The sequence below is a fragment of the Cnephaeus nilssonii genome (assembly GCF_951640355.1).
Source record: "Cnephaeus nilssonii genome assembly, chromosome: 11".
Lineage (NCBI taxonomy): Eukaryota > Metazoa > Chordata > Mammalia > Chiroptera > Vespertilionidae > Cnephaeus > Cnephaeus nilssonii.
This window is the reverse complement of record NC_137082.1, coordinates 81,690,943-81,703,602: the sequence shown is the minus strand read 5'-3', so window position 1 is coordinate 81,703,602 and position 12,660 is coordinate 81,690,943. Positions and strand designations below refer to the sequence as shown.

General features: G+C 45.9%; 1 protein-coding gene across 3 annotated transcripts in view; it reads right to left on the bottom strand.

Annotated features, from left to right (window-relative positions):
- The window catches only part of ARK2N (arkadia (RNF111) N-terminal like PKA signaling regulator 2N), a 65,136-nt gene extending 56,500 nt beyond the window's left edge, over positions 1–8,636 (bottom strand). For 2 of the 3 annotated variants that reach the window (XM_079785090.1, XM_079785092.1), the window contains exon 1: positions 7,891–8,163. The gene's annotated coding sequence lies outside the window, so the exon portion shown is untranslated. Of the gene's footprint in view, positions 1–7,890; positions 8,164–8,500 lie in introns of those variants that run through there. The other variant, XM_079785091.1, reaches the window with a different exon arrangement.
- Between the last annotated feature and the right edge of the window lie 4,024 nt (positions 8,637–12,660).

The following is a 12,660-nucleotide window of genomic DNA, read 5'->3' as shown; positions in this document are numbered from 1 at the left end:
ACTGAAGGGTCATGAGTTTGATTCCCATCAAGGGTTATGTACCCACATTGCAGGCTGAATCGGTGCTGGTTGGGCATGTGGGAGGCAACCAATTGATGTGTCTCTCTCACATGATGTTTCTCTCTCACTGTTTCTCTTCCTCCCTTCCATTCTCTCTAAAAATCAATGGGGAAAAAATATATATCCTCAGGTGAGGATTAATAAAAACAAAACAAAAAAACCACTTACTTCTTAAATGGATGGGACTTTTAAAACAAAAGAAAGTCATGAAACCGCCTACAGGAATATAGCTAACCTTAGAATTTCTGCCTCCAAGTTAATTATGTAAATGTTTTCACTCACTCCCCTCAGCCCCATTATATTACCATCGCCTTAGAGGGAGATTAGGTTAAAACAGGGATTATGTTAATCATCTTCAGTTCACTCAGTTCCTAACACACAATATTTAATAAGTATTTGAATTGATGAACTCAATCACTTTTAAAAATCACCAAGACCACTAATGAAATACTTCGTTTGCTTAAAACTAAGTACTATTGACTTGCATATAAAAATATATTCCAGCCCTGCCAGTGTGGCTCAGTGGTTGACTGTCAACCCATGCACCAAGAAGTCAACTGTTCGATTCCTGATCAGGGCACATGCCCAGGTTTTTCATTTGATCCCTAGCAGAGGGGCATGTAGAAGAGGCAGCCAATCGATGTTGATGTCTCTCATCGATGTTTCTCTCCCCCTCCCCCGCCTCTTTCTGAAATCAATAAAAACATATTAAATATAAAGATACATTTTTCCATTACAAAGAATCAACATAATATCTGACAGTAACTCTTTTATCTTTCCAAATGAAAACATAAGAAAAAATTGACACACTGCTAATAGTCTAATAAAGCTGTTTCTTTACCTTTATCTCTATTATAAAAACCCAGTGGCCTTAACACCGTAAGACCAAAGACCAGTCACCAGGAGGCTGCGTGCGTATGCAGCGCAGGTGGGCGGGGACTTGACTCCAGGTCCCGCGGAACAGCAGGACTTGACTCTGGGTCTCGCTGCAGGGTGGGACTCGGGGGGAGTCCCTCGGCGCAATGGGGTCTGGGGTCCTGGGTCTCGCGCAATTTCGCGCACTGGGTCACTAGTATGTATTATAAAATGAATGGTATTTATGCATAAAGATGCAAAAAACAGACACTACAAAAACGAAGAAGTAAAGAGCAGTATCTTACTAAGAAACAAAATTAAGCCTCCCCCCCCCCCCCCCGACCAGATATTTAGGTCTAGAAGATTATATTGCATCTATAACAGTGATGTTCCCAAATCTTTTGAAATATAAAAATTAACCCTTTTTTAATTCTTATAAATTATAACTTAATGACAACAGTACTCTCATCTTAAACAAACACCAATATTACAAAACAAATTCTGCTTTCGAAGGACATCTTCCCAGTATGAGTCGGGATTTGGGGTTAGTTTTTCCACTGAGAAGTTGTAGCCTGGATAATGTGGAACAGCGCAGGAACCAAAGATCAGGACTGAATTAAAAACACTACAGAATTACAATATAGAAAATGGCTCTTTTCTCCACAGCAACTCTTCCCTTCACTTAGCTCTCAAAAGAAAGAGGTTGAACAGGCTATAAATAAGATACAGTATAAAAAACTCAGAACTAAGAATGATAAAAGGTATTCAGAGTGAGAAATTATGAGTAATAAATTAATGGAGCTAGGCAATAAGCATCAACAGCTGCTAACACCACAGAGAACCAAACATTATGTGCTTCCTGATACAAGTACTCAACATCATCTATAAAGCATTTTTTCCCTCAAAGGAAAAAATGGGAGAGAATATACCTCATAGAAACCGAATTTGATCAAGCCTCTAAACCTAATACCAATTAACAACAAGAAACCCAGGGGGGTAGAGGAATGTGTTTAATAACACCACAGGAATGTAACTGGCAAATTCAAACTGGGAAAACTCTTGTTTCTTCAACAAATAATTTGCCAGGAATAAGAAACGGAAGGGAACCTATAGATTATAAAACAATGCACAGACCTTATTTGACTCGTTATCTGAATGACTGTAAAAACACATTTATAAAATAGAGAAATCTGAACTCCAAATATCATGATATTAAGAAATTATTGCCAATTATTTTTCAGTGTGATAATAGTTATTTGGTATTTTTCCTTCAAGAGTGTAGTTAAGAAACTGGAGTGCTAAAAGGTTAGTGTACAGAAAGGGATCATTAAAAATTAATGCAGCTCAATGATCTGGTTTAAGCGGAACTGAAATATAAATTCTGAGATTGCAACCATGGGAAGAGAGTTTTGCTTGCTTGCCAACCAACTTTTCTTCACTGATATAAGCTCTATAAATAGGTCAAGAGTGATAATGGCTGCTCAAATCACTTCATGTGGCAGATACTACTACTACTGACATGTATCTGGCCCAGTACCAGGACTGCATAGAAAATAGCATCAAGTAAGAAGGCAAGAAAGTTATCAAATGCAAAAAATGCACAGTGGCTAATGAAAGGCACTCTAAAAACTCAAAAGCACCAATAGTGTAAATCAAGAATTATTTAAAACACAGGTTCTAGGTTTCTCCTAGAATTTTGTTCAGGCCATTTTCTATCTCTCTCAGAAGACAGTACACATAAAGATGGATCACCACATGCTGGGACCTGAGGTCCCCAAAATATATGTTGCCAAAAACCTATCCACTATACATGCCCTCAGGCTCATAGCAAATTATTTAGTGGATTGCAGTGCAGAAAAATAATGGGAAACCTTTGATGATAAATGTTGATTGAAGAATACACTATACTTTCATATACTGGGTTAAAACTAAGGCAGACAGGATATTACTTAAAATCTTAACCACATGAGGTTTTTGATCTTAACACAGAAACGAAAATAGTCCTGTTTTCCTAGAGTTTTAGTCCACACCCAACTTCCCTCTCCCCAACAATACCTTTCTCTAATTATAAGGCACTAACAAAATGCTAACTCTGGACATCACAAAAGTGCTGTTGTTTTTTAACCAGACAACTCAGTAAAAAAACAACTTCCACTGATTGCTTTGATATCTTGTTTCCCTAATACTAACCATGCTAATGAAAACTTTAATTTCTGAATTACCTAAACACAATCCTAGTTCATCCAGGTTCGTGGGAATGGCTGTGTAAGTGTTTGGGCGGTTTTTTGGTATAAGTTTTAACAGATTTAATTTCGTTCCTCTTTGAACAACAATCAGTACTAATTTACTAATACATTGACAAGAATTCCAGGCAAAGTAAAAAGTATTTTGTAAATGACCTGGCAGTACAAAAAGAACATTCAAGACTCCAATCAGGACATGGACACTGGGGCAGTGGGGGCTTGTCCTGGGGGGTGGGAATAGGAGGGGGCGGGTAAAGGAGACATATGTAATACTTTAAACAATAAAAAAAAAGAAATTAATTTTTTTAAAAGACTCCAATCATTTCAAGCTTAGAGACCCATTTAAGAAAAGATCTTCCAATACCTTATTTAAAATGATTTTATAAAGGAAAAGACTAACTCCATACTATAGCTGTTTTAGTATACAGTACTTTTTCTCCTACTTTTCTTCTCTACATTTTAGAGCAGGAAAGAAACTTAAAAATCATCTAGATCACTACATTTGAATTCCCTGAACAGAAATTATTTCTTTTATCTTTGTACCCGTTGGAGGAGGAGGAGGAGGAGGAGGAGGAGGAGGAGGAGGAGGAGGAGGAGTTGTTGTTGTAGTTGTTCAAACCTACAACCTAGGTATGTGCCCTGACTGATAATCCAATCTACAACCTTTTTTTTTTTTGGTGTATGGGACGATACTCCATCCAACTGGGCCACACTGGCCAGGAAAAGCAAGATACTTTTTAGTTTCACCCTGCTCCTTCTTTTACCACAAGGACATGTAGGCAGAGTGTGAAAACTGACTAAATGAACATCAATCCCACTTGTACTGAGAAAAACTGCCCACACAGAAGCTGAAAACACTGTTTATTGTACTTCCTTTAAATACAATCTTGAGTCCTTAAAGAGTAGGGGAAAGTAGGCAAAATTAAAGATAATGGCTAAGGATTTAGAAAAGTTCCGTGACAACAGTCAAACTTATATTTGACAGATATCTGACAACTAAAAAATAACTATGAAAGAATCAACCCAAAATAAGAAAATAAAACCATAAAATGTCTACTCACTGAAATGAAGGCTAAAGAAAAACCTTTTGCTCTAACTGGTTTAGCTCAGTGGATAGAGCGTCGGCCTGCAGACTGAAGGGTCCCAGGTTCGATTTCCGTCAAGGGCATGTACCTTGGTTGCAGACAAATCCCCAATAAAGAGTGTGCAGGAGGCAGCTGGTCGATGTTTCTCTCTCATCGATGTTTCTAACTCTCTATCCCTCTCTCTTCCTCTCTGTAAAAAATCAATTTAATATATTTTTTAAAAAAGCAATTCACTAAAAAAGAAAAATCTTTAAACAGGAATGCCTATCTCATCTTTTATATTCCACCTGAGTTCCGCAGCCATCCCTCCCAAAGAAATAATAACTCATTAGCAGACTAAGGTACTATTATTTTCACAACCTGGCCCTACCTCCTTCTACCCTACCTATCCTTCGGTAAACTCATGGCACTTGGACACACTTAACCATTCAAGATCATTAATACTCATCATGACTTTGCTGTTCTCTAGCCTGGAATGCACACCTGAAATCTACTTCAAACCTCAGGTTTACATATGTAAGTTCCTATACCATCAGGATCCTGTCAGTCTTATTCATCACTATAGCTCTTAGCAACTAGAGTACTACTGGCACACAGTAAATGGTCAGTAAGTTAGTATTGTAAGAATAAAGAGGTGCCATCTGAATGTTTTGTCGTCCGTATTTTCTCAAAGTTTTCTCAATAGCTCTTCATTTTCTATAGTCTCATAGCTTTCTACTCGGTTATTAATGTATCTATTCCATTTTTACTATTTAATTACAGCTACCCAAGAAACTTTATTTGGCCCCAAACTCTTTCCTAAATAAGAGAATACTGAAATCAGTGTGGTTCAAAAGAAAACATACCATTGTACGTTTTTCATCTGTTACAGGTTTTCTCAAGTATTGTCAATTCAGTAAACGTGTCCCTACTTACATGCAGAAAAATTAGAAAATTCTAAAGTGATTTACCAAAGTTACAAACATAGGGTTTAGATCTCTGGCATATACCAATTCCAAACTTTAAAGACAAAAAGCAAAAACATCTTAATTGCCCATATATCAAGTCTATTCAAAAGTATAAAATCGAAGATCCCAGCAAAACGTCTCCTTGAATAATGACTACACAAGCTCCCAGAAGTTGCTAATCATATAGTTAGGAGACTTAAGCTACCAATGTCACTTATGAAAATAGAAACCTTTGCCCTAGCAGGTTTGGCTCAGTGGATAGAGCGTTGGCCTGCAGACCAAACGTCCCAGGTTTCATTATGGTCAAGCGCAAGTACCTTGGTTGCAGGCTCCTCCCCAGCGGACCCTGGTCAGGACAGTGCAGGAGGCAACCAATTGATGTGTTTCTCTCACATCAGTATTTCTCTCTGTCTTTCCCTCTCTCTTCCACTCTCCCTAAAAATCAACGGGAAAATATCCTCGGGTGAGGATTAACCAAAAAAAAGAAAAAGAAAGAAACCTTTAAAGGATATACGTGCACTCAGTTCTAAGAAAACTGCATTAAATTAAAACTTGAAGCTTAGCCCTCTGGTGTAGCTCGGTGGTTGAGCGTTGACCTATGAACCAGGAGGTCATTGTTCAATTCCTGGTCAGGGCACATGCCCAGGTTGTGGGCTTGATCCCCAGCGTGGGGGCAGGAGGTAGCCGATCAATGATTCTCTCTCAACACTGATGTTCTCTCTCTCTCTTCCTCTGAAATCAATAAAAAATATATTAAAAATAAAAAATCAAAGCTTAGTTTATCTTTAATATATCAGTCTTGGATAAATCATCATGAAAACTATAAAACAACGTGTGACACTCTTTCATAAATGCATTTAAGATTAATATGAATTAGTAATATTAAGAGCTACACTGTGAACTTAATTTGAAGCTAATTAACAATGAGAAAGTTTCCAGCTCCAAAATCCAGTCCCTCCCATTTTTCACTAAAAGATGTCAGAAAAAAATATTTTTCCCATTAAGAAATCATATTTAGCTGATGCTCTAGGTATAATTACCATGTTTCTCCCTTTCTAATTGTAGACACCTATTTTGAAGTTTACATCTATAATATTTACATTATGAAAAGGGTGGGGTTTTAAGTTTTAAGATTATAGTAGTGAAAAGGAATCTAACTTAGAAATGTCTAAAAATATTTTTATTTCTCATTTCATGGAACTGCAAGAAATTTCACTTAAGCTCTTTTTAAAGTAACACACAGATTATCACAGGAAATTTCATCTAGTCCCCTGAATTCAAACTTAATTCATAATTTTATATTTACTGAGCATAAAGTACTCAACTAGACATTGTATTGGCCAGGTCACTCTGCCAAAATATTACACTTCCTATAAAAACAACAAAAATAAGTGTTGACTCCTCAGGACTTCGGGTAACAACTATCGATTGTAAGCCTCTACAAATGATTGTTAAACCAAAAGGCAAAATGCTCTTACTGGAAGAATCCAGATTGCCAGGATCAGCAAAACTACATTAGAAAGTTAATAACCACCCTTAAATATCCCAGGAGAAGGGAGTGATTCAAACTGGTAGCATGTGCCTCACGACACGACACAATAATAGCCTCAGCAAAACGGCCAGAGGTACTTGTAATTAAGTGGGCCAACCTTGACACAGCATCATCAGTGGCATTTTCATCCGACTGGATGGAAGAATTCAGAAAGCCAAAGTTCAAGCAAGAAACCAAAAGCACATCCAAGGATAAACTGCTCAAGCTGTTCAATCTGGGAGAGCAAGTACAGACGTTCCCTCCTTCGACCAGGGAGCGTCTATTCTGTGCCCGCGGAGAGTGCGAAAGACGTGCAGCTGGTTCTTGGGGGGCTGCTGCTCCGACAATGCACGGAGGTCGGTGTCATGAGAAATAACGTACCAAGTGCTTGCTACTGGGGGAAAGAAGAGAACGCCCTGGGACGTCAGAGAAGACGAAGCTCTTTAACTTGGGGGCTCGTCACTTTACATCGTCGCCGGTTTTCTAAATAAAGCTGACAAACTCACCGGAAGAAATCCATTTTGGAGACTGACGCATCCCTCCCGTGGACCAGAGGCGTCCGCCGTCAGAAAGAAAAGCGCCCAGAGGCAGCCGGCGCCAAGCCTGGGGAAGCCTTTCCTCCCTCCGAGGCCGCCGCAGCCGCGGCGCTCGGGCTGCCTGGCTCGCAGGGGCAGGGGCAGGGGCAGGGGCAGGCGTCGGCGCCAGACACCGGCCGCGGGGCCGCAGAGTCGGCAGAGCGGCCGCCGCTTCCCCCGCCCGCCGGGGCGCCGGAAAGTTGCGGGAAGGCAACTCCAAGGGCCGTAAAGTCGCTCCGCCGCGCGGCCCACGGACTGCGGCACCTCCAGCCTCCTGTCAGCCCCCGGGGAAGGAAGGCGCCTCACCCGGGCCCCAAGCGGTCCCGGGAACGGGAGGGGGGCTCGTCCCGCCAACTCGGTCGATCCGGAGGACAAGGGGGTCACCAGCGGCGGGCGAGCGAGCAAGCAACCCCTCTAGTCTGTCCCTACCCGGGCCAAGTCCAGGCGCGAAGACCCGGCGCCCGCGCGGGCCCGTCACAACCCCGGCGGGCGCCGCAGAGCCCTCGCCCGCGCGGCCCGCAACCCTCCCACTCAACCCGGCCCCCTCCCCGAGACCCCTGCCAGGCCGCTGCCCTGCGCCCCTTCCCGCCTCACCTGCGCTTCGCGGCGGCGCCGCACCTCCTCGTCCGCTCCGCGCGCCCCGTCGGGGCACGCACGACCCGGCCGGGACTCTCCGGGCCGCGGTGACTCGGGCCGCGACGGCCACCGCCGCCTTCTCCTCCTCAGCACAGGCCCCGGCGGCGAGCGGAGAGTTGCAGTCAGAGCCCCGCCGGGGCCAAAGGGAATCTCGCCGCCTCCGCAGGGTCCACCACCACCTAGTCCCAGCACTCGTCCGCGCCGCCCGGAGAAAATGTCACCAGAGGCCGTTCCGCTTGGCGCCTCACTTCCGCCCGGAACCACAGAGCCCGCGGGGTCGGCTAGAGCGGCCGCTCCGGCGGGAGTCTCCAGGGGGCGGAGCGGAAAGCCAAAGGAAAGCCAGACAGCGCCATCTGGCGGGCGGGAGCGCGCGCTCCTCCCGCTGCAGAGAGCCGGGGACGCAGGCAGCAGCTTCCCGGGATTTTTCCCCGCATTTCCTTCCACCTGATTAGGCAGCTCCGTTCCAGAAATCTTTCCTGGAGGTTCGGAAAGCCAGCCAGTACAAACTATGGGCAATACCCTAAGGAAAGGACAGCGCTACCTTTCCCGTGCGCGGCTCCGTACTCACCCCTTCTGAAGCTTTCCTGAGTGAAGCTCGTGGTGTCTGAAAGCTTGAGTAACTCCTACAGGAAGCAGCTTTCTCTCCCCACTTTTTTGAGGATGCCCACGTCGGCTCGGGGATACTCGGCTATACTCTGCGCCCGCAGTGCCGTCAACACCCCGTTCAAGTTTCTGGACGGGAACCTCGCAGGCCTCACAGATAGAACGCCACCTGCTGGCGATTCAGGGTGCGCCAGGGAGACCCGCTCCCCCCACCCCTAGGCGCGGTGCAGACACCCCAAATTCCACCTCTGCGCTCCTCTGCAGAGTCCAGAGTCACTCTGATTTGCAGTTCTCCCAGGGAAGGGTGACGCACTGGCGCACAATATGAATTGTCGAGATCTGAGATGGAAGAAACGTGAGGGACTCGGGACCCAGAGGGAAGGTGAAGTGGGCACAGGCCACCTGGCAGCTAGAAGAGGTGCTGAGAACAAACCACACTACTCAAGATATGGCCAAGAGGCTGAGCTCCCTAAAAGCAGGATTTTGAGAAATAAACAAACGTGGATTTGAGAAGAAAAATGTAAAAGGTATTTACATTTTCAGGAGCTGTGCATGGGACCTGGTGTGACAGTCCCTAGGAGGAGATTATGAAAACACAGCGCTGTTCCCACACGACCATTAGTATCATCCTTAGCACTGCCATGGAGGCGGGAGAGGCTCCCACGCTGCTGCTGCATTTACCAACCATGAGCCCAGCTTCTGGCTGTGGGGTGCTCCCCCTGTGGGAGTGCACTGACCACCAGGGGGCAGCTCCTGCGTTGAGCATCTGCCCCCTGGTGGTCAGTGCTGGTCATAGCAACCAGTCGTTTGGTCAATTTGCATATTAGCCTTTTATTATATAGGATTTATTTCCCTGCTACCTTAGTCCTCAAGAAATTTGAGGGCTTGTGAGTGGTCACAAGAGCCCAGGCTCTTTCAGGAGAAACAGAAAAGAAAATAACTACTCAGATCACAGCTGTCAGTCTTGGAATGAATGAATGAATGAATGTGGACTAATACATTAAATTTTAAAACAATTCCTGACAGTCTTATTTTGTCAATGCTATAGAAATACTGATATAGGACCCTGAATACTGATGTACCATCTTGGCTATTCCTGTTTAATGCCAATAAGTCAATTCCCTATAGTGAATGGACTGTGCATATTGCTAGAGGATGGTGCATTTGATATCCTAATTATTATCCCTATTACTTCCATATTTAGATTGCTAAAAAGGGCAATTGCTTTCCTCTACCCCCTGTAGGAGTAGAAGGGCTGGACAGTTGATCCTACTGCTGCCTTGGATTTGTCTCCTAGAATCTCCTGTGCATCATATACTCATCTCTCCCAGCTCCTGAAACCCCACCTCCATAAAATCAGCCCAGCCCTGACACCACCCACATCACCACCACCCTCACCATCCCGCTCCATCCCGCTGCCTCTACAGAAATTTCTGTCAAGTTTCCTCTCCTCACAGACACTGTCCTACAAATATGTCTACCCATTGGCCTCTCTGCAGTGTTACGACTGAATCATATTGGTCATTCTCCTCTCAACTTCTGCTATAAGCCCTGGAGGCCAAGGCCAGGCCTGTCGGCATTATTGTTGGCTCACGATGCACCACCTGGACTGGGTCTGGGCCTGCAGCAGGTGCCTGTTAGAAATGGTGACCTGAGCAGTAGCATCAGAATATCACCGGCCTTGCTTTGACTCTTCTGTAATCTGTTCCCTCCTGACCAAGCAGGTTACTTCCACCATTGGCCCCTGTAAGGTGGGCAATGTTATTAGAATCCCTCTTTAAATGAGGAAAATGGAGGGGGGGTCCAACAGGCAGGACCCTTATCTTTGGGCTCTGGGCCACCTCTTCTTTTCCATATCAGATTGCTGAAAACTGGGCTAGCCCTCTCCTGGCATAACCACCCCCTCCCAGCATCACCAGCACTCACTAGATCTCCCAGCACCTCAACCAGGCAGTGGAATTGGGGTTGGGGACAGGAACGAACCTCTGCACTGAGGTGGCCGTGTAACCTCAGACAAGTCACCACTTCCAGAGTTAACATTACTTGCTCTGCCTCAGAGCATTATTCCACAGGATTCAATTACGTCCTCATATGGAAGGCCATCCAGAAGCATTCTAAGGCGGCATGCTGATCGGGACCAGGGGCTCTGGAATCTGACGGATCTGAATTTGGACCCGGCTCTCCCTCAGTTCCATAACCTCACCGAGCCTCAGCGTCCTCACCTGTCCAATGCAGCCGACCCCTGATACAACCTCGCAGGCTCTGGTGAGAGGTGAGGGTGAAACGAGTCATGTGTGTAAAGCTCTCGGTACAATTCTTGGCTCAGAGAAATGCTCTATAAACAGGTCCATTATTCTGATGGTGTCACTCCAGGCCAGCACTTCCCACAGACACAGACACACTGGTCAAGTACAGGGGCATTGCCATCTCAACGGATTCATTTTCCCAGAGCAACAAGTTCATGTGGAACCAGAATAGAACAGGGCAGAAGGATGTCATGAATGTGGAGCCATTCGGTGGCTGAGGGTGAGGGGAGGGGCAGATGATCCTACTAATACTGCTTCTATATTGAAAGTCTATAACCTACTTCTAATAAAAACTGGAAATAAAAGCAAAAGACAGTTTTAAAATTTTCAACAAGAATGGATTGGTTTTTCTTTCTTTTTTTCCAATGAAAAGAACAGTCTGTATGACACAACACCCACCTTGTGGGACCTCCAGGGTGGGAGGGGCAAAGGGCTCCTCGGATACCCGATCTGCACCCGCAGGCCCACTGCCCATCATGGCACCGTTTGTTCCCTTCACAACACCTGCCTTCCTGTGTACCTGCCATGCATGTTCTTCTTTCTTGTCCATCTGACACACCAGACCGTAGGGGAGGGGCTGGGCTGTGTTCTGCTCTGGGGCAGGCCCTCCGTACAGGGAAGTAATGGAGGAAGTCCATCTAAGCATCTAGCTGGGGAGACACAGACACCTGGAAGGATGTCAAAACAAGGAAGTGGTGCCAGGTGCCAAGTCGATGAGAGGCTGGGAGGAGGGCGTTGGGGAGGGCCACGGGGAGGACCCGAAGCCTGACGCCCGTTGTTTCTGAGGAGGAAGAGTCACGCCATCCTTCCTCGCGGTCCTCTTGGCGTCCGGCACAGGGCCTGGCAGACAGGACACGTTCAGTAAATAGTGTGACTGGAAGAACAAGCGTGCAGGGGAGCTGGCACTGGAGAAAAGGGAAAGAGGTGGGGAAGCCCTGAGCTGTTTGGAGGATGACAACGCAGGGGCAAGGCTGGGCAGCAGAGGACCGAAAGGCCGGGGGGAGGTGGGGAAGCCGAATGTGAGTGTAAGGAGGGTGGGCTTCATTTTCTCAGCACTAACGGGCAAGCAGGTGTGACATTCTCACCTCAGCTCCTAAGGAGTGCTGTCGTCAGGATCAGCAGAAAGCAGTCCCTCCCTGGCCCACTGACAACTGGGAGAGGAAAGAGAGTGATGGATCCCAGGCTGACGGCACCAGGAGGCAGGTGGGTCTCCGGGAGGGGAAGGGGCTAAAACTGAGGACTGCTCAAAGAGAAGAAGGAAGGGGAAGCATTGGGGAAGAAGGGCAGTGCCTGCAGCCCTCAGGACCTTCCTTGTGGGTGGCAGATCGGACACAGTCCAAAGGAGCACTGTCATTTGGAAGAAAGGACTCAAGGACTCGTAAAAGCTTCAGAGCAGTTGAAACACCAACTTTATGGAGAACGTCCCCTGACCTCTTCCTTCCCCTCCTCAGCTCTGAAAACTCCGGTATTTAAGTAAGAACAACATCAGGGGATCTTTGTCCTCAGTTCCTGGCACGGAGGACAACCCTTAGAATGTCCTGAGTGATAGAAGTGCTTCAGTTATTAAGAGGCCCCTTTCAACCTGAGTTGATGGTAATGAGGTGATTCTTGGTGGACCCCTCGATAACTTCAGGATGGGGCCTGGTTGCCAGAGGAACCAACCTCAAGATGGGAGGGTTGGCCCTATCTGGTTTGGCTCGGTGGAAAGAGCGTTGGCCTGCAGACTGCAGGGTCCCAGGTTCGATTCCTGTCAAGGGCACATGCCCGGGTTGCGAGCTCGATCCCCAGTGGGGGTCGTGCAGGAGGCAGCTAATCAATG